Raw genomic sequence first — 27,215 nt, forward strand, 5'->3', positions numbered from 1 at the left:
TATGTAAACGACACTATTTGTATGGTGCTCTGCCCTTCTTCGAGATTCAAGTTAATCCTTTTATGGCCCAAGATGAACTATTTGGAGCCAAGATTATCCCAAAATACATCTTATGGGTGAGGGGCCTGGTGCCATTCTAAGTTTTGAGACATTCCTTTCTTTCATTAAGAGACTGCTGGTGACTATATAACATCCAGCTAAAGACTAGCAGGAGGGTACTCTTTCTGCCCCCTTCTGATGCCTATGTCTGAAGCTTTCTCTATCTCCTTTATACTTTAATAAAACTTGTTACACAAAAGCTCTGAGTGATCAAGCCTCATCTCTGGCCCCGGATTGAATTCTTCTCCTCCGGGGGCCAAGAATCCTGGCGTTGTAATTCAACAACACCCTTTCAGTTCCTTCTGTGCCCATTTTCTGAAGAGTTTTAATCATAAATGTGTGTTGAATTTCGTCAAAGGATTTTTCTGCATCTTTTGAGATTATCATATTGTTTTTATCTTTCAGTTTGTTAATATGGTGTATCACATTGATTAATTTGTGTATATTAAAGAATCCTTGCATCCCTGGAATAAACCCAACTTGATAATGTTGTATGAACTTTTTTGATGTGTTGTTGAACTCTGTTTGCTAAAATTTTGTTGAGGACTTTTGCATCTATGTTCATCCGTGATATTGGCCTTTACGTTTGTGTGTGTGTGTGTGTGTGTGTGTGTGTCTTTGTCTGGTTTTGGTATCAGGGTGATGGTAGCTTTGTAGAATGAGTTTGGAAATGTTCCTTCCTCTGCAATTTTTTGAAAGAGTTTTAGAAGGATAGGCATTAACTCTTCCCTAAATGTTTGGTAGAATTCTCCTGTGAAGTCATCTCGTCCTGGGCTTTTGTTTTTTGGGATATTTTTGATCACAGCTTCAATTTCAGTGTTTGCATTTGGGTTGTTCATAATTTCTATTTCTTCCTGGTTCAGTCCTAGAAGATTGAACTTTTGTAAAAGGCTGTCCTTTCTTCCAGGTTATCCATTTTATTGCCATATACTTGTTCATAATAGTCTCTTATAATCCTTTGTATTTCTGCATTGTCTGTTGTAACATTTCCTTTTTCATTTCTAATTTTGTTGATTTGACTCTTCTCTCTGTTTTTCTTGATGAGTCTGGTTAAAGCTTTTAAATTTTGTTTATCTTCTCAAAGAACTAGCTTTCAGTTTTATTAATCTTTACTATTGTTTCTTTCATTCCTTTTTCCAATATTTCTGCTTAGATCTTTATGATTTCTTTCCATCTACTAATATTTTTTGTCCTTCTTTTTTCAGTTGTTTTAGGTATAAAGTTAGGTTGTCTATTCAATGTTTTTCTTGTTTCTTGAGGTATGATTGTATTGCTATAAGCTTCCATCTAAGGAATGCTTTTACTGCATCTCATAGTTTTGGGGTTGTCGTTTTTTCATTGTCTTTTTTTTATAATATTTTTTTATTTATCTTTTGATTTCTTCAGTAACCTGTTAGCTATTTAGAAATGTATTATTTAATCTCCATGTGTTTGTGTTTCTTACAGTTTTTCTTCTTGTGATTGATATCTATTCTTATAGCATTGTGTTCAGAGAAAATGTTTGATACAATATCAGTTTTCTTAAATTACTGAGGCTTGATTTGTTACCCAAGATGTGCTCTATCCTGGAGAATGTTCCATGTGCACTTGAGAAGAAGGTTTATCCTTCTGCATTTGCATGGATGTCATCATGGAAGTTATCAATGAGCTCCATCTCATCTAAATTATCATTTAAGACTTGTGTTTCCTTATGAATTTTCTGCTTTGCTGATCTGTTCATTTGCGTGAGTGGGGAGTTAAAGTCTCCTACTATTATTGTGTTACTGTGTTACTGTCAATTTCTCCTTTTATGTCTTATGTATAGAGGTGTTCCTATGTTGGGTGCACAGATATTTACAGTTGTTATGTCTTCCTCTTGGATTGATCCCTTGATCATTAGGTAGTGTCCTTCCTGTAATCTTCTTTACTTTAAGGTCAATTTTTTTTCTGATATGAGGATTGCTACTCCAACTTTTTTTTTTTTTGCTTCCCATTTGCATATATATTTTTCATCCTCTCACTTTCAGTGTATATGTGTCTTTAAGTCTGAAGCTAGTTTCTTGCAGACAACATATATATGGGTCTTCTTTTTTATTCATTCAGCCAGTTTGTGTCTTTTGGTTGGAACATTTAATCCATTCACATTTAAAGTAATCATTAATATATATGTTCCTATTGCTGTTTTCTTAATTGTTTTGGGTTTATTTTGTAGATCTTTTTTTCTTCTCTTGTATTTCTTGACTATAAAAGTCCTTTTAACATTTGTTGTAAAGCTTGTTTGGTGGGACTGAATTCTGTTAGCTTTTGCTTGTCTGAAAAGCTTTTTATTTCTCCATCAATTTTGAATGAGATTCTTGCACGGTACAGTAATCTTGTAGATTTTTCCCTTTCATTACATTAAATATATCCTGCCATTCCCTTTTGTCTTGCAGATTTTCTGCTGAGAGATCATCTGTTAAGTGTACAGGGTTTCCCTTGTATATTACTTGTTGCTTCACCCTTGCTGCCTTTAATATTATTTATTTGTGTTTAGTCTTTGTTATATTATTTAGTATGTCTCTTGGTGTGTTTCTCCTTGTTTTTTTGTTCCTGTATGGGATTTTTTGTGCCTCTTGGATTCGACTATTTCCTTTTCCATGTTGGGGAGATTTTCAACTATAATCTCTTCAAAAATATCTCATACCTTTTCTTGTTCTCTTCTTCTGGAACCTCAGTAATTAAAATGTTGTTGCATTTGATATTTCCCCAGAAGTCTCTGAGACTGTACTCAGTTATTTTCATTCTTTTCATTTTATTCTGCTCTACAGAAGTTATTTCCACCATTTTATCTTCCAGCTCATTGATTCATTTTTTCTGCTTTAGATATTTTAATATTGATTCCTTCTAGAGTATTTTTAATTTCTGGAATTATGTTGTTTGTCTCTGTGTATTTATTCTTTAAATCTTCTAGGTCTTTGTTAATTGATACTTGCATTTTCTCCATTTTGTTTTCAAGATTTCTGATCACCTTTGTTTTCATTATTCTGAATTCCTTTTCAGGTAGTTGGCCTATTTCTTCTTCACTTATTTGTACTTCTCTGTGTCTAGGTTGTTCCTTCATTTGTGTAGTATTTCCTTGCCTTGGATGATTATTATTTTTTAACATTGTGTTTGAGTTCTCCTTTTACAAGGCTTCTAGAAAAGTTGAATTCTTTCCTTGAAGAAGGTTGAATTCCTTCTTTCTTTTGGTTTCTGCCCTCCTAAGATTGGCCCAGTGGTTTGTGTAAGCTTTGTGTAGGGTGTGATTTGTGTTGAACTTTTGTTTGTTTGTTTTTTCCTTTGATGGGCAAGGCTGAGTGAGGTGGTAATCCTTTCTGCTAATTATTGGGTTTGTATTTCTGTTTTGTTTGTTGTTTAGATGAGATGTCCTGTACAGTATGCTACTGGTGGTTGGGTGATGCTGGGTCTTGTATTCAAGTTGTTTCACTTGTGTGAATTCTCACTATTTAATACTCCCTAAGGTTAATTCTCTGATAGTCTAGGGTCTTGCAGTCAGTGCTCCCACTCCAAAGGCTCATGGCTTGATCTCTGTTCAGGAATAAAGATTCCACAAGTGTTTTGTTATGGCATTAGGTGAGATTAAAACAAATATATAAAAATGAGAAACTAAAGGTGTACCCCAGACAAGGTGCAGGTAAAAAATCAGGCTAATAATAATTAAAATAATGGAATATAAACATAAACATATGCACCCATGAACAAAGTCAAAACATTCCAACAAAAATAAAGTATGGTAGATTGATCTGGGGAACAAAGGAAATAAAAAAAAAAATTATATTTACCAGTTAAGAACAAAACTAAATAAAGAACAAACTGGAAAACAAAGCTAGACCAAGGCTCAAACTGGGGAATAAAGCAATGAAAATAAAATTAATAAATATTTTGAGAGGAAAGGAGAGAAATAAATGAAAGAACAAATAAATATGAAAAGTTAAACAGAAGTAGATAAAGAAGATTTTTATATGTTAAAGATTAACTCCAAGGGGAAAGAACAGTAGGAAAATCAAACAAAGGAATCAATGTAGAGAAAAATAATAATAGATTTTTAAAATTAAAATAAAAAAAAAAAATCCATAGAACTGCAAAAGCCCAACATAGAGGCAGAGATTTACAACAACAATAAAACATGTGACTGAGTAGGAAGAGAAAAAAAAAATCCAAAAGAATATACAAAACAAGTTCAAACATAAGAATAATAAATATTTTTCTTGAGTCACAGCTGTCAGACTCCCTTCCTTCACTGGGAGTCACAATCCACCTTACCTCCCTAGGATGCCCTCCAACACTATGTTCATCTCTGGACCTGCTATGGGGGTTGCTCACATTCTAATATGGTCCTACTCCTGTGTGTTCTTGCCTCCAATGTCCACAGCTATCAGAACTATTGAGATTTTCTTTGTGGGAGTTCTCAATGACCTGGTACCCCACTCCAGTGCTTTTGCCTGGAAAATCCCATGGACGGAGGAGCATGGAAGGCTGCAGTCCATGGGGTCGCTGAGGGTCAGACACGACTTCACTTTCACTTTCACTTTTCACTTTCATGCATTGGAGAAGGAAATGGCAACCCACTCCAGTGTTCTTGCCTGGAGAATCCCAGGGACGGGGGAGCCTGGTGGGCTGCCGTCTATGGGGTTGCACAGAGTCGGACACAACTGAAGTAACTTAGCAGTAGACACAGTTTGCCTAGTTGATTGTGTGGATGTAATCTGCAGCTTGTATGGCTGGTGGGAAGGTTTTGGATCTTCTTCCTTAGCCACACTGCCCCTAGGTTTCAATTGTGGTTTTGTTTCCACCTCTGCATGTGGGGCTTGTTCGTGAGGCTGCCCTTGTGGACTTGGGTTTTCCCCTCTGAGGGCCAGGTGTGGAAGTGGTACAGCTGCTTAAGTCACAGGGATTCTGGCTGCATCAGGTACTCAGGGGGTTGGTGGCTAGGACAGCAGGAAATATCATGCTCTAGAAGGGTATGGCAACCAGTATTGGCCAATATGCTCCAGTATTCTTGACTGGAGAACCCCCCTCCCTGACAGAGAAGCTTGGCAGGCCACAGTCTACAGGGTCACAGAGTCGGACACGACCAAAGTGACCCTACATGCATAGATGCAAGACTTTTTTTGCCTTTGGTAGCTCTACCCCAGTGAGAGTTGAGGATGAAGGTGGTGCAGCTGCTTGGCTAGTGGGGACCCTGGTAGCACCAAGTGTGCAGGGACACAGACTGTCTCCACTGCAGGAGTTATGGCTCTAACAGTGTTGTCTTTTTTTTTTTTTTTTTTTTGAGCCTCTTGTAGCTGGCAATCAGAAAGGCTCTTAGCCAGTCTTTCTCCGTAGCTCCATCCATTCAGGCACTTAAAGGGCTCCCTTGCCTGGGGTCCTTCTCTGTTGTTCAGTGCATCAGGCACATAGAGGGACCTCCCTGGCTGGGATCCTACTCTGTAGATTGGTGCATCAGGCACATAAAGGGACACCCTAGTTGAGGTCCTACCATGTAACTCAGTGTGTCAGTCGTTTGATGGGCCAACCCCTCTATTCTTCAGCTTCCAATGCTGGCTCATGGAGAGAGAGAGGCTACGGTGATAGCTCCAACCACTACACGTGACTCAGCTGTATCACCTTGCTTCCATGGCTGCTTGGCTTTCCTTCACAGGTATTTCCCACCACAAGCTCCCCCCTCACATGCCCTAGATCTGTCTTTCTGCAGTCAACAGCAGCCCTCACCCTGGGATTGTTCCACAATCCCTAAATTCCAACTCCCATCTGCTATACCTTCCAGGGGACCTGCATCCCTGTCCCGGGTGTATATAGTTGTGACAAGGGCTGTCTGATTCTCATTCCATTTAGGCTGCCACAGATCAACTCTTTCACCATCAGCCTTAAATGTTTCTCCTCTGACTAAGACAATTGCCCCAACGTGGGGACAGGACCCCTGCTTCAGTTACCCCATCAGCCAATGGCAGGTCCAGTCCTACTAATGCTCCTGTTTTTTGCCCTAGTCCCTTCATCCTACCGAGTTTTGTGTGGTTCCAAATATCCTTTTCCACAGGTCAGGTACTCCTATCAGCTCTCAGCTGGTGTTCTGCATGGACTTCTGTGTCTGAAGTTGTATTCTTGATGTATCCATGGAGAGAGGTGTCCTCTATGTCCACCTACTCCTCCGCCATCTTGTTCTCTCTATTTTTCATCGTTTGAGTAAGTTCCATGTTGTTTTTCATAATGGATGTACACATTTGCATCAACAGCGGGCAAATGTTCTTCTCTCTCCACATCCTCACCAATATTTGTTATTTTTTGCCTTTTTGATAACAATTCTGACAAGTGTGAGGTGATATATCATTGTGATATTAATTTGCATTTATTTAATGATTAATGATGTTGCACATCCTGTGTCTGTATGTCTTTTTTGGAAAATGTCGATTTAGATATTCTGACTGTATTTTAATTGAATTTTTATATTAGATGTTCAACTTCTTTAAGCATTTCAGATGTTAATCCCTAATAAGATATACAGTTAGCATCGTCCCTTAATTTTGTCCATTGTTTTCTTTAGTGTATGGATTTTTTTTCTTTTTTTAGTTTTATATAATGTCACTTGTTTTTCTTGCTGTTTGATTTTGTCTCTTGGTGTCAGATTCAGAAATTATCTCCAAGACCCACGTTAAGAAGCTTACAACTTTGTGTTCTTCTAGGAGTTTTATGGTGTTTGCTCTTATATTCAAATCTTTAAATCATTTTGTGTTATTTTGGGGTGTCTGATGTAAGATAGTGGCCCTGTTTTATTCTTTTATGTGTATCTCTCAAATTTTAGCAATATCATTTACCCTTTAGCGTTTATTGGAGAGCTGGTTTGGTGGTGCTGAATTCTTTCAGCCTTTGCTTGTCTGTAAAGCTTTTGATTTCTCCTTCATATTTGAATGAGATCCTTGCTGGGTACAGTAATCTGGGCTGTAGGTTATTTTCTTTCATCACTTTAAGTATGTCTTGCCATTCCCTCCTGGCCTGAAGAGTTTCCATTGGAAGATCAGCTGTTATCCTTATTGGGATCCCCTTGTGTGTTATTTGTTGTTTTTCCCTTGCTGCTTTTAATATTTGTTCTTTGTGTTTGATCTTTGTTAATTTTATTAATATGTGTCTTGGGGTGTTTTGCTTAGGGTTTATCCTGTTTGGGACTCTCTGGGTTTCTTGGACTTGGGTGATTATTTCCTTCCCCATTTTAGGGAAGTTTTCAACTATTATCTCCTCAAGTATTTTCTCATGGTCTTTCTTTTTGTCTTCTTATGGGACTCCTATGATTCGAATGTTGGGGCATTTAACACTGTCCTGGAGGTCTCTGAGATTGTCCTCATTTCTTTTAATACATTTTTCTTTTTTCATCTGATTCATTTGTTTCTACCATTCTATCTTCTAATTCACTAATCCTATTTTCTGCCTCTGTTATTCTACTATTTGTTGCCTCCAGAGTGTCTTTGATCTCATTTATTGCATTATTCATTATATATTGACTTTTTAAAAAAATTTCTTCTAGATCCTTGTTAAACTTATCTTTCATCTTCTCAATCCTTGTCTCCAGGCTATTTATCTGTGATTCCATTTTGATGTCAAGATTTTGGATTATTTTCACTATCATTTTTGGAATAATTTATCAGGTAGATTCCCTATCTCTTCCTCTTTTCTTTGGTTTGGTGGGCATTTCTCCTGTTCCTTTACCTGCTGGGTATTCCTCTGTCTCTTCATCTTGTTTATATTGCTGAGTTTGGGGTGGCCTTTCTGTATTCTGGCAGTTTGTGGAGTTCTCTTTATTGTGGAGTTTCCTTGCTGTGAGTGGGGATGTACAGGTGGCTTGTCAAACTTTCTTGGTTAGGGAAGCTAATGTCGGTGTTCTGGTGGGTGGAGCTGTATTTCTTCTCTCTGGAGTGCAATGAAGTGTGCAGTAATGAGTTATGAGATGTCAGTGGTTTTGGAGTAACTTTGGGCAGCCTGTATATTGGAGCTCAGGGCTGTGTTCCTGTTTTGCTGGAGAATTTGTGTGGTATGTATTGCTCTGGAGCTTGTTGGCCCTTGGGTGGTGCTTGGTTTCAGTGCAGGTATGGAGGTGTGTGATGAGCTCCTGTCAAGTGATGTTCCCTGGAGTCAGGAGTTCTCTAGAGTTCTCAGGGTTTGGAGTTAAGCCTCCTGCTTCTGGTTTTCAGTCTTATTTTTACAGTAGTCTCAAGATTTCTCCTTCTATACAGCACTGTTGATAAAACATCTAGGTTAAAGACGAAAAGTTTCTCCACAAGGAGGAACACCCAGAGAGGTTCACAAAGTTACATGGAGAAGAGAAAAGAAGAGGGAGGAATGAGTTAGAGGTGAGCTGAATGAGATGAGGTGGAATCAATAGAGGAGAGAGCAAGCTAGCCAGTAATCACTTCCTTATGTGCACTCCACAACTGGACCACTCAGAGATTTTCATGGAGTTATACAGAGAAGAGGAGGGAGGAAGGTGACAGAGGTGGCCAGGAGGATAAAAGGGGAGAATCAAAAGGAGAGGGAGAGATCCAGCCAGTAATCAGTTCCCTAAGTGTTCTCCACCATCTGGAACACACAGAGATTCACAGAGTTAGGTAGAGAAGAGAGGGGGTAGGAAGGAGATAGAGGCGACCTAGTGGAGAAAAAAGAAGAGTCCAAAGGGGGAGAGAGCAGTCAAGCCAGTAATCTTGCTCCCAAGTAAAAATGGGTACTGAAGATTGAGTTCTTAATGGTAAAAAATTGATAACAAATACCAAAAAGCAAAGATTAAAAATCTAGAGTAGAGTTTGGAATTTCAAAAATACAATATTAAAGAAAAGAAGAAAAAAAAAGTCACAAAAAATATAATATATATGAAGTTTGCTTTTTAAAAATAGGGTCTTTTTTTTTGCAAAGTAATAGTAGGTTATAAAAGTGAAAATTAAAGGAGTAATAGAAGACTTAAAAATTAAAAAAAAATAAAATAAAGACTGATCATAATAATAATAAAAATATATCTAGAACTTTCTCTGGTGTTGTTGTGGGTATTGTGGAGTTAGTTCATTTTCGGATAGTTCCTTGGTCCAGCTTATATTTCTCAAGATCTATAGGACCCTTCTTATGTAGTCAGTACCAACGACAGGGTTTTAATCTATTGCACCTGTCATTTCCAAGGTGGTTACCTCTGTTTTAGCTTCTTCTGTTTGCTGGTCTCTTCAGTGTCTGATTTCCACCCTGAACACAAAGGAGGCAGTGGTGGGCACTTTTTTTAAGGCCCCCTTGTTCAGTCACGCTTTGGGGAGGAAGGGACGCTGCAAACAAATAACACTGCTTCAGCCACACTGGGCCTGCCCCCGCTCACGGAGCACATGTCCTCCCTGCCCACACTGCTCAGGCTCTAGGTTGCTCTGTCAGGAACCATCCGAGGCCGGCCCTGGGCTATATGCATCTCCCAGGTCTAAGCTGCTCAGGTTCAGGCACTCGGGTAGTCCTCAGAGGCTCAGACTCGGTTGGGCCTGCGTTTTGTGCCCTTCCTAGGTCCGAGCAGCTCAGGTGATGAGGTGTTTGGCAAGCGTGGTCGCTGCAACTTATCGCCTCCCCCTTCCCTGCCACTCAGTTTTTAAGGTACACAAACGGCGCACCTTCTCAGGTGGATGTTGACTGTCCAGAACCCCAAGAAGTCTTAGTTAGCAAAGAAGCTTGCTTGAAGTTTGGCAGATAATGTCTCTCTGGGGCTGCGATTGCCTCTTTCCAGCTCTGGCTGCCTGTTACTAGAGGGGGATGGTCTGTAGCCAGCTATCTCTGTTCAGTCTTTTGTTCTGTGCACGGGCCTGGCAGTGTCTTAGGTTAGGGCTGGCTTTTCGTGTGGTAGTTATCCCACAGTCTGGTTTGCTAGCCCAAGTTAGTTTGCTCAGATTGCCCTCGGGTCATTCAGGCCAGATCCTTACTCTAAGCAATGCAGCCCACGCCTCCCTGCCCAGCCCCCGCTTGCTAGTGGTGGATACTAGCTGCATCTGTGCTGCTTCTCCACTGGGGGAGTTACCGTTGGGCTCGTAATCTGTGGTTTTAATTATTTATTTATTTTTCCTCCCTCTTATGTTGCCCTCTGTGGTTCCAAGGCTCGCCACAGACTCTGCGGTGAGAATGTTTCCTGATGCTTGGAAACTCTCTCTTTTTAAGACTCCCTTCCCAGGAAGGAGCTCCATCCCTACCTCTTTTGTCTCTTTTTTTGTCTTTTATATTTTTTCTTACCTCCTTTTGAAGACAACGGGCTGCTTTTCTGGGTGCCTGATGTCCTCTGCTGGCATTCAGAAGTTGTTTTGTGGAATTTACTCAGTGTTTAAATGTTCGTTCTCTTGATGAATTTGTGGGGGAGAAAGTGGTCTCCCCATCCTATTTCTCTGCCATCTTAGGACTGCCTCCTAATTTTTATTCTTATGTTAATATGGGGTAGGGAGTTTTTCATTATTGGAAACTAACTATTGGCCTCTTCAGATTTCTATCTCTTTATGATTTAATAAAGAGATGATAGGTTTGATAGGTTTGGTAGGTTTTGATAGGTTTTATGATTTTAATAATTTATCCATTTATTTCAGTTTTTCCAATTTGCTGGGATATAGTTGTTCTTGGTAGTCTCTCATGATTCTTTGTATTTCTGTGGCATCTCTCAAGATGTATGCCATGGTATTTATGAGTTTATTTATTTGGATCTTCTTTATTTTCTTGATTAGTCTAGCTAATATTTTACCAATTTATTTATTTAAAAACACTTATAATTTTGCTCATCTTTTCTGTTGCTTCACTAATCAAACTTTCACTTATTTTTGTGGTAATGTTTGTTATTAAACCTTTGTTCTACTCTCCTGGGATATTGTTTGTTCTTTTTTTTTTTAATTCTTGAAGGTATAAATTTAGACTGTTATGTGCTTTCTTTTTCTTTTTTAAAATGTTTATTTTTTCCTCTTTACACTGATTTAGTTAACCTCATTATATTAAATGGAATATTGTGTTCCATTTTTGTCTTAATACAATTTTTAAATTTTTCTTTTGAAAAAAGTATATATACTGTGTTCCTTGAATTTGAAAAATTAATATTGGCTAACTAACCATGAAATCTACAAATTGAATGCAATCTCTAGCTAAATACATGAAAATTAAGCAAATATTTGAAAAACCAGTGGATCAAAAAAAGAAATCAAAAGAAAAATTTAAAAATTAAATTAAGACAAAAATGGAACACAATATTACAAATAATATAATGAGGCTAAATCAGTTTGAAGAAGAAAGAATAAACATTAAAAAAAAATAAAAGAGAAAGCAGATAACAGCGTAAATTACACCTTCAAGAATAAATATATATATATATATACCCCAAGTGAGTAGAATGAAGGATTAATAATAAACATTGTAGCAAAAATAAGTGAAAAATAGACTAGGGAAATAACGGAAAAGAGCAAAATTATAAATGTTTTTAAAGAAATAAATTGGTAAAATATTAGCTAGACTAATCAAGAAAATAGAGAAGATCCAAATAAATCAAATAATAAATGCCATAGCATACATCTTCAGAGATACCACAGAAATACAAAGAATCACTCTTTGACATAAATGACAACAATATTGTTTTGGATATATCTCCTAAAGTTACGAAGACAAAAGCAAACATCAACAAAGGGGACCTAATTAAACTTAAAGCCTTTTACACAGTAAAGGAAACCATTGACAAAATGAAGACAGTTTACTGAATGGGAGTAAATTTTCAAATAATATGAGTAATAAGGGATTAATATCCAACATATATAAACTGCTCATACAACTTAACATCAAAAACACAAACAAGGGGCCGTCCCAAGATGGCAGAGGAATAGGATGGGGAGATCACTTTCTCCCTCACAAATACATCAGAAGATCATCTTCATGTGAAGCAACCTCCACAAAACAACTTTTGAAAGCTGGCAGAGGACCCCAGATACCCAGAAAGTTAAATAAATCTCTTTGAAATGAAGTGGGACAAAAGATAATGATGAAAAAAGAGGCAAAGGATCTGGGAAAGATACCCATCCCAGGGAGGGAGTCATGAAGAAGGAGAAGTTTCCACAGAAAATGAAACCCTCTCACAAGTGGGGTCTGGGGATCTTTGGAAGTTCAGAAGGCAGCATAATGGGAAAAAAAAGAAAAAAAATCACAGAATTCTGCCAAATGGTAATTACCAGCAGAAAAGTGGCTCATACACTCAAGTTCAACCACAGTGAGTGGGAGCTGAGTGTGGAGGTGTAGGCCGCATCTCAAAGGTCCTTAGTAAGGACCGGGGTTGAATGCCGAGGACTCTTTGAAGGGCTAATGTGACATAATAACTCAAACTGTAGGAACTCCAGAGAGACAAAGAAAAACAAAGGACCTTTCTTGCAGGAAGGCTGTAACATGCACTGTGACCACTGGTGGGCTCACAGAACAAAGCTCATGACTGAGTGAACAAAAAAGGAGAGTAAGCCAGCTGCCATTTATGGCCCTCTTCAGAAGCAGAGAGGCAGGTGCATGACAGCCAGAGGTGGAAGTCAAGGGGCCACTGCATCTTGGTTCCAGTGACTGCAACTCCCGCCAAGCTGTGACCAGGCTGCCAGTTGCTAACCACATCTTCCTAGAATCCTGGATGGCTCATATCAGCCGGGAATCTCACAGACTGAGGCCAGCTCCCCTGAAGAGACACATGGGCCACCTGGGAGTTACGATCCCTTCACACCAGAGATCGTGAGAGGCTTGGACCTGGGAAGTGCATGCTGTCTTGGGCTGTGGCAACCCCAGTGTTTTCTATCCAGCAGGAGTGCTCACCACTTATTCCAGTGATGTTTGTTTTCAGAGTCACTCCCTCTCCACAGCACAACTGAGCCAATGAGCCTGAATAAGTGGTCACTTTTGCCCCCTTGTGCCAGGGCAGAGATTATACACTGAAGATACTTGCAAGCAGAGGAGGCTAACTTAAAGAAAATAAGGGCAAACTGCCCCAGAAGTAGCAGGTGCAAAAGATAAAAAATCCTGCAGTTAAGCTGAGACTGTGCATTTGAGGGGCAACTGTAGACATGAGAACAAGTTCAACTTGGAGCAAGGGATTATCTGACACTAAAATGACTCACAATGCCCACAACAGTTCCAGAGGAATTCCTAGATTTATCTTTATTATTATTATTTTCTATTTTTAATAAATTTTATTATTTTAACTTTTTATTATTAAATTATTTTTTTGCTTTTTCCCTATTATCTTATTTTTTCTCTCATATTGTTCCTTATTACTTTTTTAATTTTTATTTTTATAACCTACTATTATGAAGATCATGGCATCTGGTCCCATCACTTCATGGGAAAGAGATTGGGAAACAGTGGAAACAGTGTCAGACTTTATTTTGGGGGGCTCCAAAATCACTGCAGATGGTGACTGCAGCCATCAACTTAAAAAAAAAAAAAACGCTTACTCCTTCGAAGGAAAGTTATGACCAACTGAGATAGCATATTCAAAAGCAGAGACATTACTTTGCACAAGACTAAGGTCTATCTAGTCAAGGCGATGGTTTTTCCAGTGGTCATGTATCGATGTGAGAGTTGGACTGTGAAGAAAGCTGAGCACTGAAGAATTGATGCTCTTGAACTGTGGTGTTGGAGAAGACTCTTGAGAGTCCCTTTGACTGCAAGGAGATCTAACCAGTCTATTCTGAAGGAGATCAGTCCTGGGATTTCTTTGGAAGGAATGATGCTAAAGCTGAAACTCCAGTACTTTGGCCACCTCATGTGAATAGTTGACTCATTGGAAAAGACTCTAATGTTTGGAGGGATTGCGGGCAGGAGGAGAAGGGGCCGACAGAGGATGAGATGGCTGGATGGCATCACTGACTCGATGGACGTGGGTCTGAGGGAACTCCGGGAGTTGGTGATAGACAGGGAAGCCAGGCGTGCTGTGATTCATGGGGTCACAAAGAGTCGGACATGACTTAGCGACTGAACTGATTACCTTTCTTATAAATATATTTTTAAAATTAATTTCATTTTTTTATAAATATATTTTTATAATGTACTTTTGAGAGTCTAATCTCTATTCTGTGTTGTGCTGTACTTAGTCCCTCAGTGGTGTCCAACTCTTTGTGACCCGATGGACTCCCACCAGGCTCCTCTGTTTATGGGGATTCTCCAGGCAAGAATACTGGAGTGAGTTGCCATATCCTCCTCCAGGGGATCTTCCCAACCCTGGGATCAAACCCAGGCCTCCCGCATTTCAGGTGGATTCTTTACCTTCTAACCCACCAGGGAAGCCCAATCATTATTCTACATTTTTAATTTTTGCTTTTTGATATGTTATTAATTTTGTATTTTTATGAGGCTAATTTTTAGTATCCATTTTCACTTAGGGATATGATTACTGGTTTGGTTGCCCTTTTCCCTTTTGACTCTCACTTTTCTCCTGCTGATTATCTCTATCTCCCTACTCTATCTCCTTCTCTTCTGTATGTAACTCTGTGAATCTCTTTGAGTGTTACTGGCTATGGAGAGTTGTTTCCCTATTAACCTATAGGGGTTGTCCTCTGTGTCAATTTACTGGAGAAGTCTTGATGCTACTGTAAGAGAGGAACTGAAATCCAGGGGCAGGAGGCCTAACTCCAGAATTTTTGACCATTATAGATCTTCTGACTCCAGGGAACATTAATAGATGAGAGACAGTCAATAATGAATAATGAAATAACTGAGACTAAAACTCTCTGGAGGGAATCAACAGTACAGATGTTACGGAACAAGATCTGCAACAAGGTTGCTCTACCCAGCAAAGATTTCACTGAGATTCAAACAGTACAAATGAGGCAGAAGAATGTATAATTGAGATACAAGGTGGAATGGTGAAAATAAATGAAGCAGAGTGGGGGAAAAAAAAGTATAAAAGGAAATGTGAACACACTCAGAGACATCTGGGTCAATGTTAAATGCTCCAACATTCAAATCATAGCTATCCCCGAAGAAGAAGACAAAAGGAAATGGCATGAGAAAATATTTGAGGAGATAATAGTCAAGAACTTTCTTAAAATGGGGAAGGAAAAAGCCACCCAAGTGCAAGAAGCAAAGAGAGTCCCATACAGGATAAACCCAAGGTAAAGCACACCAAGACACATATTAATCAAACTAACAAACATTAAGCACAAAGAGAAAATATGAAAAAAAGCAAAGGAAAAGCAACAAATAACATACAAGGGGATCCCCATAAGGATAACAGCTCATCTTAGAACAGAAACTCTGTTGCCCAGAAGGGAATGACAAGATATCCTTAAAGTTATGAAAGAGAAAAACCTACAACCATGATTACCCAGCAAATATTTCATTCAGATTCAAAGGAGAAATCAAAAGCTTTACATATAAGCAAAAGCAGAGAGAATTCAGCACCAGGAAACCAGCTCTCTAAAAAAAATTGCTAAAGGATCTTCTTTAGATACGAAGCACAAAAAAGGGTTTATAAAAATGAACCAAAACAATAAAGTAAATGGTAATGAGATCACACTCATCAATAATTACCTTAAACATAAATGGGCTAAATGCTACAACCAGAATACAAAGACTAGCCAAATGGATACATAAATAAAACACCTATAAATGCTACCAACAATCCACCCACTTCAAACCTAGAGACACATAGAGATTGAAAGTGAGGGCTTGGAAAAAGATATTTTGTGCAAATGGAGACAAAACGAAAGTGGGAGTAGCAAGATTCATATCAGATAAAATAGACTTTAAGGGCCATTTTAAGAGACAAAAAAGGACACTACATAATGATCAAGGGATCAATCCAAGAAGAAGATATAAGAGTTATAGATGTATATGAATCCAGCATAAGAACATTTCAATACATTAGGCAAATGCTAATAACTATTAAAGGGGAAATTGAGAGTAATACAATAATTGTGGGGGATTTTAATGTCCCACTCACACCAATAAATATGTCTCCCAGTCAGAAAATTAAGAAGGAAACTCAAGCTTTAAAAGATACATTAGACATAATTGATATCCACAGGGCATTTTATCACAAAACAATGGATTTTATCTTTTTCTGAAGTGCACATGGAATGGTCTCCAGGAAATATCACATTCTGGGCCAAAAAAACTCACTTTGGTAAATTAAAAAAAAATCATTTCAAGCATCATTTCTGATCACAATGCTGTAAGATTAGATATCAACTATAGAAAAAAATATAAAAAATACAAACATATGTAGGCTAAACAACATGCTTCTGAATAACCAGCCAACCACTGAAGATATCAAAAAGGAAATCAAAATATGCTTAGAAACTACTCATAATGTAAACATGAAAACCCAAAATCTACGGGATTCAGTAAAAAGAGAGCTAAGAGGGTAGTTCACAGCAATACAAGACTGCCACAAGATAAAAGAGAAACATGAAATAAACAATATAAACTTGCATCCAAATAAACCAGAAAAGGAACAGCAACAACAAAAATATCCCAAAGTTAGGAGAAGGAAATAAATCATAAAAGTCACCACAGAAATAAATAAAAAAGAAACAAAGAAGACTACAACAAAGATCCTAAAAACTCAAAGTTGGTTCTTTGAGAAGATAAATAAAATAGACAGGCAGTTAGCAAGACTCAAGAAAAAAAAGAAGGAAGACTCAAATTAATAAAAATAGAAATGAAAATGGAGAAATTATAGACAACACAGAAATACAAACGGTCTTAAGAGACTACTAAGTACAACCACATGCCTCCAAAATGGAAAACTTGGAAGAAACGGAGAAATTCTTAGAAAATTATAACCTTCCAATACTAAACCAGAAAGAAATAAAAAATATGAACAGACCAGTAACTAGGAGAGAAATTGAAACTATAATAAAAAAATCTTCCAACAAACAAAAGCCAAGGACCAGATGGTTTCACAAGTGAATTCTACCAAAAATTTAGTGAAGAGCTTATAAAAGCATACCAAAAAAAGATATCCTTTTTAACCATAGGGGACTTGAATGCAAAAGTAGGAAGTCAAGAGGTATCTGGAGTAACAGGCAAGTTTGGCTTTGGAGTACAAAATGAAGCAGGGCAAAGGCTGACAGAGTTTTGCCAAGAAAAAGCACTGGTCATAGAAAACATACTCTTCAAACAACACAAGAGAAGACTCTACAGAAGACATTACCAGATGGTTGACACCAAAATCAGATTGATTATATTCTTTGCAGATGAATAAATAAAAGTTCTGTACAGTACAAACAAGACCAGGAGCTGACTGTGGCTCAGATCATGAACTCCTTATTGCAAAATTCAGAATTAAATAGAAAAAAGTAGGAAAAACCACTAGGTCATTCAGACATGACCTAAATCAAATCCCTGTGAATATACAGTGGGAGGGACAAATAGATTAAAGGTATCAGATCTGATAGACAGAGTACCTGAATAACTATGGACGAAGATTCATGACATTTTAAAGGAGGTGGCAACCAAAACCATCCTCAAGAAAAAGAAATGAAAAAAGCAAAATGGCTGTCTGAGTAGGCCTTACAAATAGCTGACTAAAGAAGAGAAGCAAAACGCAAAGGAGAAAAGAAAAGGTAAACCTATCTGAATGCAGAGTTACAAAGAATAGCAAGGAGAGATAAGAATGCTTTCCTAAGTGAATAATGCAAGATACAGATGAAAATAATAGAATGGGAAAGACTAGAGATCTCTTCAACAAAATTACAGATACCAGGGGATATTTAATGTAAAGATGGGCACACATACACACACGAAAAAGCAGAAATGGTATGGACCTAACAAAAGGAGAAAATATTAAGAAGAAGTGGCAAGAGTACACAGAAGAACTATACAAAAAATATCTTCAAGGCCCATATAATCACAATGGTGTGATCACTCACCTAGAGCCAGACATCTTGGACTGAAAAGGCAAGTGGGGCTTAGAAAGCATCACTATGAAAAAAGCTAGTGGAGGTGATGGAATTTCTACTGAGCTATTTCAAAAGATGATGCTGTCAAAGTTCCGCACTCAATATGCCAGCAAACAAGGGTGCCCACTCTCACCATTCTTATTCAACATAATTTTAGAACTCCTACCCACAGCAATCAAAGAGGAAAAATAAATTTAAAAAATTCAGATTGGAAAAAGAGTAAAACTCTCACTCTTTACAGATGACATGATCCTCTACATAGAAAAGTGGAAAGATTCCATCAGAAAACTACTAGAGCTAGTCAATGAATTTAGTAAAGTTGCAGGCTTTAAAGTTAATACACAGAAATCCCTTGCATTTGTATAGACTAACAATGAAAAATCAGAAAAAGAAATTAAGGAAACAATCCCATTCACCACTGCAATGAAAAAAATAAAATACTTAGGAATACATTTGCCCAAAGAAACAAGACTTCTATACAGAAAACTATAAAACACTGATAAAAGGCATCAAAAATAACACAAACAGATGGAGAAATATGCAATGTTCTTGACTGAAAAGAAGTCAATATAGTGAAAACGAATATACTATCAAAATAAATCTATAAATGCAATACAATCCCTATTAAACTACCAATGTTATTTTTCACAGAACTAAAACAAATAACTTAACAGTTTGTATGGAAACACAAAAGATCTAGAATAGCCAAAGTAATCTTGAAAAACAAGAATGGAACTGTAGGAATCATCCTTCCTGCCTTCAGACTTTACTACAAAGCTACAGTCATTAAGACAGTATGGTACTGGTACAAAGAAAGAAATATCAATTAATGGAATAAACACAAAAGTCCATAGATTAATCCATGCACCTGTGGACACCATATCTTTGACAAAGGAACCAGAAACATACAATGGAGAAAAGACAATCTCTTGAATAAGTGGGGCTTCCAAGGTGGCACTAGTGTTAAAAATAACCTTCCTGAAAATGCAGTTCAGTTCAGTTCAGTCACACAGTCGTGTCCGACTCCTTGTGACCCCATGAAACGCAGCACGTCAGGCCTCCCTGTCCATCACCAACTCCCGGAGTTCCCTCAGACCCACGTCCATCGAGGCAGTGATGCCATCCAGCCATCTCATCCTCTGTCGTCCCCTTCTCCTCCTGCCCCCAATCCCTCCAAGCATCAGAGTCTTTTCCAATGATTCAACTCTTCACATGAGGTGGCCAAAGGACTGGAGTTTCAGCTTTAGCATCAGTCTTTCCAAAGAAACCCCAGGGCTGATCTCCTTCAGAATGGACTGGTTGGATCTCCTTGCAGTCCAAGGGACTCTCAAGAGTCTTCTCCAACAGCACAGTTCAAAAGCATCAATTCTTTGGCACTCAACCTTCTTCACAGTCCAACTCTCACATCCATACATGACCACAGGAAAAAAAATAGCCTTGACTAGACGGAACTTAGTCGGCAATGTAATGTCTCTGCTTTTGAATATGCTATCTAGTGGGTCATAACTTTCCTTCGAAGGAGTAAGCGTCTTTTAATTTCATGGCTGCAGTCACCATCTGCAGTGATTTTTAGAGCCCCCCAAAATAAAGTCTGACACTGTTTCCACTGTTTCCCCATCTATTTCCCATGAAGTGATGGGACCGGATGCCATGATCTTTGTTTTCTGAATGTTGAGCTTTAAGCCAGCTTTTTCACTCCCCTCTTTCACTTTCATCAAGAGGCTTTTTAGTTCCTTTTCACTTACTGCCATAAGGGTGGTGTCATCTTCATATCTGAGTTTATTGATATTTCTCCCAGCAATCTTGATTCCAGCTTGTGCTTCTTCCAGTCTAGCATTTTTCATGATGTACTCTGCATATAAGTTAAATAAGCAGGGTGACAATATGCAGTCTTGACATACTCCTTTTCCTATTTGGAACCAGTCTGTTGTTCAATGTCCAGTTCTAACTGTTGCTTCCTGACATGCATACAGATTTCTCAAGAGGCAGGTCAGGTGGTCTGGTATTCCCATCTCTCTCAGAATTTTCCACAGTTTATTGTGATCCACAGAGTCAAAGGCTTTGGCATAGTCAATAAAGCAGAAATAGATGTTTTCCTGGAACTCTCTTGCTTTTTCCATGATCCAGCGGATGTTGGCAATTTGATCTCTGGTTCCTCTGCCTTTTCTAAAACCAGCTTGAACATCAGGAAGTTCACAGTTCACATATTACTGAAGCCTGGCTTTGAGAATTTTGAGCATTACTTTACTAACATGTGAGATGAGTGAAATTGTGTGGTAGTTTGAGCATTCTTTGGCATTGCCTTTCTTTGGGATTGGAATGAAAACTGACCTTTTCCAGTCCTGTGGCCACTACTGAGTTTTCCAAATTTGTTGGCATATTGAGTGCAGCACTTTCACAGCATCATCTTTCAGGATTTGAAACAGCTCACCCGGAATTCTATCACCTCTACTAGCTTTGTTCGTAGTGATGCTTTCTAAGACCCACTTGACTTCACATTCCAGGATGTCTGGCTCTAGATGAGTGGTCACACCATTGTGATTATCTGGGTCATGAAGATCTTTTTTGTACAATTCTTCTGTGTATTCTTGCTACCTCTTCTTAATATGTTCTGCTTCTGTTAGGTCCATATCATTTTTGTCCTTTATCGAGCCCATCTTTGCCAATGCAGGAGACTTATAAAAGTTGCAGGTTCGAACTTTGGGTAGTAAAGATCCCCTGAAGAAGGGCTTGGCAAACCACTCCTTATTCCTGCCTAAAGCATTACATGGACAGAGGATCCTGGTGGGTTACAGTTCTTGGGGTTATGCAGAATAGGACACTATTGAACTGACTTAGCAGGCACACATGGGAAAACTGGTCAGCTATATGCAAAAGAAACCCATGGTGGATAAAATAATTAGCCTCCAATTAAAATAAATAAATTTATATTTAAAAAGAAAGAAACTAGAACATTTTCTAACACCATACACAAAAGTAAACTGAAAATGGATTAAAGACCTAAATGTAAGACTGGAAACTATAAAGCTCTTAGAGGAAAACTTAGGCACAACACTTTCTGACATAAATCACAAGATCCTCTATGACCCACCTCCTAGAATATTCTAAATAAGAGCATAAATAAACTAATGGAACTTAATTAAACTTAACATCTTTTGTACAAGGAAGGAAACTATAAGCAAGGTGAAAATACAACCCTCAGAATGGGTGAAAATAATAGCAAATGAAACAACTGACAAAGAGTTAATATCCAAAATATACAAGTAGCACATGTAGGTCAATACCAAAGAAATGAACCACCTAATAAAAAGTAGGCAAAAGACTTAGGCACACACTTCTCCAAAGAAGACATACAGATGGCTGACAAACACATGAAAAGATGCTCAATTTTGCTCATTATTAAAGAAATGTCAATCAAAACCACAGTCAGAATGGCCAACATCGAAAATTCTACAAATAATAAATGCTGCAGAGGGTGTCAAGAAAAAGAAACCCTCTTACATTGTTGTTGGCAATGCAAACTGTTATAGCAACTATGGAGAACAATGTGGAGATTCCTTAAAAATCTGGGCAAAGAATTGCTATATGACCCAACAATCACCCTGCTGGGCATACACCCCAAGGAAACCAGAACTGAAAGAGATGCATGTATCTTAATGTTCATTGCAGCACTGTGTATAATAACTAGGACATGGAAGCAACCTAAATGTCCATCGGCTTACAAATGGATAATGAAGTTGTGGCACATGTACACAGTGAAATATTACTCAACTATAAAAAGCAACACATTTGAGTCTGTTCTAATGAGGTGGATGGACCTGGAGCCTATTATACAGAATGAAGCAAGTCAGAAAGAGAAAGACAAATTCTTTGTATTTAAGCATATATATGGAATTTAGAAAGATGGTAGTAATGATCCTGCATGCAGGGCAGCAAAGGAAACAGATGTAAAGAACATACTTTTGGACTCAGCGGGAGAAGGCAAGGGTGGAATGATTTGAGAGAACAGCATTGAAACATGTACATAACCATATGTATAATAGATTACCCAGTGCAAGTTTGAATGCATGAAGCAGGGCACCCTAAATGGGTGCTCTGGGATGACCCAAAGGGATAAGTTGGGGAGGGAGGGTGGTTCAGGATGGGAGGGACAAATGTGTACCTGTGGCAAATTCATGTTGATGTATGGCAAAAGTCATCATAATATTGTAAAGTAATTATCCTCCAATTAAAATAAATAAACTAAGTAAAAAAAAAAAAAAACATGAACAACACAATTAAAAAATGGGCAGAACTGAATAGACTTTTTTCCTAAAAGAAAATCGAGATGGCCAAAAGGCAAGTGAAAGATTTTCAACATTACTGATCATCAGACAATGGAAGTCAAAATCATAGTGAGGTATCACTTCACACCTGTCTGAATGGCTATCATTGTAAAGAACATATATAACAAATGTTGGTAAAAATGGGGAGAAGACAGAACTCTTGTACACTGTTGATAGGAATATAAATTGGTGCTGCCACTGTAGAAAGCAGAATGGAATTTCCTCACAATAACTAAAAATAGAACCAATTCCATGACTTTGCATATATCTGAAAAATTAAAAAAAAAAACACACTAATTGAAAGAGATACATGCACCCAGTTTTCATATTTATAATTTCAAATATATGGAAACAACCTAAACTGTCTGGTGTTTGTCAACAGATGACTGGACAAAGAATATATACATCAAATCTTCCAAGTATATATATGTGGCTGCAAATTTCAAATTTTTGTTCTTTTTTATGGCTGAATAGCATTCTATTGTGGAGAAGGCAATGGCAACCCATTCCAGTACTCTTGCCTGGAAAATCTCATGGATGGAGGAGCCTGGTAGGCTGTAGTCCATGGGGTCACGAAGAGTTGGACATGACTGAGCGACTTCACTTTCACTTTTCACTTTCATGCATTGGAGAAGGAAATGGCAACCCACTCCAGTGTTGTTGCCTGGAGAATCCCAGGGACGGAGGAGCCTGGTGGGCTGCCGTCTATTGGTCACACAGAGTCAGACATGATTGAAGCGACTTAGTAGCAACAGCAGTAGCAACATTCTATTGTGCATGAGTATGTGTGTGTGTGTGTATACAAATTTTAAATTTTTGTTCTTTTTTATAGCTGAGTAGTGTTCTGTTGTGTATCTGCCTGTCTCTATGTGTGTGTGTGTGTGTATATATATATATGTGTGTGTGTGTGTGTGTGTGTGTGTGTGTGTGTGTACACACACACATATATACAAATATATACATACATACACATGTATATACAAACACATAACAGAATACTACTCAGCCATAAAAAAGAACAAAAATTTGAAATTTGCAGCCTCAGAGATGGACTTGGATGGCATTATGCTAACTGGAATAAGTCAGAAAGAGAAAGCGAAACACTCTATAATATCACCTACATATGGAATCTGAAAAATACAATAAACTAATGAAAGTAGCAGGGAAAAAAAAGAGTCATATATAGAGAGAACAAATTAGTGGTTTCCCATGGAGGAAGGAAGGAGCAAGAGCGGGTAGAGTAGTGGGGGGTACAAAAACAATTGGGGGCATATGTTGCATTTTACTACTTAGCCACTCCATGTCTTTTGATTGGAGAAAGACCTTGATGTTGGGAAAGTTAAGGGCAGGAGGAAAAAGTGGCCACAGAGGATGAGATGGTTGGATGCCATCTTCAACTTAATGGACATGAGTTTGAACAAACTCCAGGAGATAGTGAAGGACAGAGAAGCCTGGCATGCTGTAGTTCATGGGGTCACAAAGAGTCAGACACTACTTAGTGACTGAGCAACAAGATTGCTGATATAAAAGGATTCACTTTACTATTTTTTGTTCATTTTTTTATTCTTTTGTAGATCGTTTATTTCTTCCTTTCTTCGTCTCTTGGTGTGTTTCCCTGTGATTTGATGACTTTTTTGTGTGGTATGCTTTTATTCCATCTTTTTTGTTGTTGTTCCTTTGATTGGATTTCTAATCCAAATGGATTGGATTTCTAATTTGTAATGATTTATATTCCAGCTTACTTCTTATGTCTTCTGCTTGGTTGAGATTGACATTGAAGTTCTTTATTGAATTATTCAGTCCATTCTTTGTATTCTTCAACTCTAGGATATCTATTTTTCAATATTTATATTTCTTTTTTCAAATTTAAATTTATTTATTTTAATTGGAGGCTAATTACTTTACAATATTAGATTGGTTTTGCCATACATCAACATGAATCCACCACGGGTGTATATTTCTTTGTTGATCTAGTCATTTTATCCATGCATTGTTTTTCTGATTTCATTTAGTTATTTATCTGGGTGTTCTTGCAGTTCACTGAACTACTTTAAATAAATTATTATGAATTTTTGGTCAGCTTTAGTTTTCCATTTATTTATGGTCAGTTATTAGAGTTTTACTCATTTCCATTAGTGGTGTCATGTTTGCTTGATTCTTCAAGATCCTTTATTCTTTGTAGTGGAATCTGTGCATTTGAGTAAGCTGTTCTTCCAGAGTCAAAGTTTCGCTTTAGCAAGTAAATCCCTTAACCTGTAAGCTCAGTTTGGGATTCTGGTTTGGTCAGTTGGTAGCATTCATGGGCAAGTTGGTCTTGTTACAGGGATTTTAGTCAGGCAAGGCCAATCTCCATGCCCTGAAGTCAGTGGAATGCTTATGTCTATACTCCATAGTTGGCTGGGTCTGCTGGCTGGGCTCTATGTTCATCTAGGGCCCCTGAGTATACTTCTTCGTTGGATGGGAATAATGGATGTTCCTTATGGTGAGGTGGGACAACTAGCTGGGTTCTGAAATCACTTTTGCTTAGGCGAGGTCACAAGCTATGTTCACTGACAGGGCTTTGTCACTGGTTGGACTCCATGATCGGAGAAGGTAATGGCACTCAACTCCAATACTCTTGCCTGGAAAATCCCATGGACAGAGTAGCCTGGTGGGCTGCATTCCATGGGGTCGCTAAGAGTTGGACATGACTGAGCGACTTCACTTTCACTTTTCGCTTTCATGCATTGGAGAAGGAAATGGCAACCCACTCCAGTGTATTTGCCTGGAGAATCCCAGGGACGGGGAAGCCTGGTGGGCTGCCATCTATGGGGTCGCACAGAGTCAGATATGACTGAAGTGACTTATCCGGACTCCATGATTGGGCAAGGTTATAGGCTTGGTTGTATTGCTGGTTGGTTGGAGTCTCAAGCTATGACCTATTATTCAGGGCCAAAGCTACCCCAGGAGTTGGAGAGGGTCACAGGCTATGCTCTGCTATTAGGCAACACCACCGGCTGGATTCTCTGATCAAGAGGCATCTCCTGCTGTATTCTGTATTTGAGTGGGACTATGTTTTGTGCTCTGCAGTTTCGTAGGGTTAATGTCCAGGTTCCCAGTTAATCAGAGTCAGTGGTTGGGCTCTCTGCCTGGGCAGTCACAGACTGTGTTCAGCAAAAGGGCAAAACTTTCAACTGGTCTCTGCTGTGGAGTGGGGCTATAATCTGGGCAGTATATTAGACTGGGCTCCACTGTCACTGCTCAAGCTTCTTTGTTATGTTGGACCAGAAGTTATACTTGACTTTGAGGATGGGCTCCTGACTTGGCTCCTTACAGAAATAGGGATATAGGATGGGCTCCACAGCTGCCTGGGCTCTCTGGCCAGTTTTCCTTGTTGTACAGGATAAGAGACATTCAGTATTTGGGCAGAGCTGATATTTGGATCTCTTTCCAGGAAAGGTCATAGAATGAACACCAAGGCTTGTACAACTCATTGGCTAGGGAAAAAGATCAGCCATAACTGCTAGTCAAGCCTCTTAGCTGGTTGGGGCCAACTGATGTAGCTTTGGAGATGAACAGAATCACTGTCTGGGATCTCTGCTCTTCTGCCACTGCAAGCAGGAGTGTAGCTCATGAAGATATGAGCACTGATTGCTGAAAGTCCTTCCTCTCGTCTCTGTTTCTATCTTACCCTCAGTATTCGAGTTCCACAGATTCTCTCATTGTTCTTTACAATGTGATTAACTATCGGGCTTCCTGGGAAGCATCTAGCAACACTAGAAGAGCTGGATGTCCACCTTAGGCTCTCTTTTTCTAACTGGAGAAACTTTAGGACCAGGGGTCCCTCTTGGTGTGGCACTAGCCTGGAGAAGGAGTGATGCAGTCAGAGTATAGCCACTCTTATTCTTCCAATGCTCTCCTTCTTGGTCTCTGTGGCTCAGGGTTGTACTTCTGCCTACATCTTGAATCTTGGGATTTTCACAATGGTCTTTTGTCTGTGGATAGTTGCAAGTTCCCTTTCTTGTGAGGTAGACAGAAGTTGGGACTGATCAATGTCACCATCTTGGTGATGTCACTTCCTAGAAGAAAATAGGAAAAAAGCTCCTTGATGCTAATCTTGTCAATAGTTATGTTGTATATGACACCAAGAGCATAGGCAACAAAAGATAAATTAAACAATTGGAGCTACATAAAATTAAAAAGCTTCTGTACAACAAATAAAATAATTGATAAAATAAAATGTCAACTTATGGAATATGAGAAAATATTTCCAATTTATATATATATATCCAAAATACATAAGCAACTCATAAACTCAGTTGTCTACAAAAATTAAAAGTGAGCAAAAATCTGAATAGACATTTTTCCAAAGAGAACATACATGAAAATGTGCTCAAAATCACCCAGTTTCAGGTATATGGAAATCAAACCCACAGTTATATTACCTCACATCTGTTAGGATGGCTATTATCAAAAAGACAGATAAAAAATATTGGGGAGGATGTGGAGAAAAAGAAATCCTAGTGCATTATTGGTATGGATGTAAATTGGTACAGTCATTATGGAAAATAATATAAAAGATCTACAAAAATAAAAGTTTAATTGCTATATTATTCAATAATCCTACTCCTGAGTATACATCTAAAGGGAACAAAGTTAATATCTTAAATATCTACTCTTCCATGTACTTTGTAGCATTATTCACAATAGCCAAGATATGGAAAAATATGTGTATATTTCTTTAGTTTTTTTTTTTTTTTAAAGAGTCTTCTGAGGTGGAACACAGGAAATATGGGAGAAAACGATAAAAGGTGAGACTAAGAATATTACACTATTCCTAATGAAGTAGATATTCATAGAAATTTTTATTTAAAAACTATCTTTGTCAGATTTATGT

This window comes from Oryx dammah, unplaced genomic scaffold (assembly GCF_014754425.2).
Source record: "Oryx dammah isolate SB20612 unplaced genomic scaffold, SCBI_Odam_1.1 HiC_scaffold_23, whole genome shotgun sequence".
Lineage (NCBI taxonomy): Eukaryota > Metazoa > Chordata > Mammalia > Artiodactyla > Bovidae > Oryx > Oryx dammah.